This window comes from Necator americanus, chromosome X, assembly GCF_031761385.1.
Source record: "Necator americanus strain Aroian chromosome X, whole genome shotgun sequence".
Taxonomy (NCBI): domain Eukaryota; kingdom Metazoa; phylum Nematoda; class Chromadorea; order Rhabditida; family Ancylostomatidae; genus Necator; species Necator americanus.
The window spans coordinates 29,711,242-29,711,882 of NC_087376.1; positions in this window are offsets into that span (position 1 = coordinate 29,711,242).

Here is a 641-nt window from a genome sequence, read left to right on the forward strand (position 1 = left end):
TTGAACAACTCATTAAAAAAGAAAAAAAAAAGAACATTTTATGTTTGACGCCTTCATTAGCATCTCAATATGCATTTTAAACAAAATGATCAAGTGAGAAATTAATTGTTACAAGGAGCAAAGCTGCTAGTAAATCATCAGGCACCATAATAGGGTTTAATTCATGGCATTAACTATAAATTTATTATAAATGTTCTTGTACAAAACTATCGTCAGATCGCAACCCAATAATGGTAGTATACATATAAATTCTTTAAGTATACAAAACTATAACCGATGATGAGAAGAAGTGCAATCAATCAAATCAATAAGTTAACGACGTTACAACAACAAAAACTGTCGTATGTCAGTTAAATGATGAAAAGAAAAATGCAACATAAAAACAGTAATTGTAAATGAGTATACGCATAGTGAGAGCATAAAACGATAACAATTAATTAATGAAAAAAAAGAGGAAAGAACGAAAAAAAATGACTAGAGCGACCTGCTTGAGGGAAAATGACATGAATATAAGTCAAATATATAATCGGAAAGAGAGAAAGAGAGAGAGAGACGGACAGAAAAATAAAATAAAATAATGACGTGTTACTAGTAAAGCACATTGAAAGACTCATTTAATGATTGGTGCATAAATCATCTAC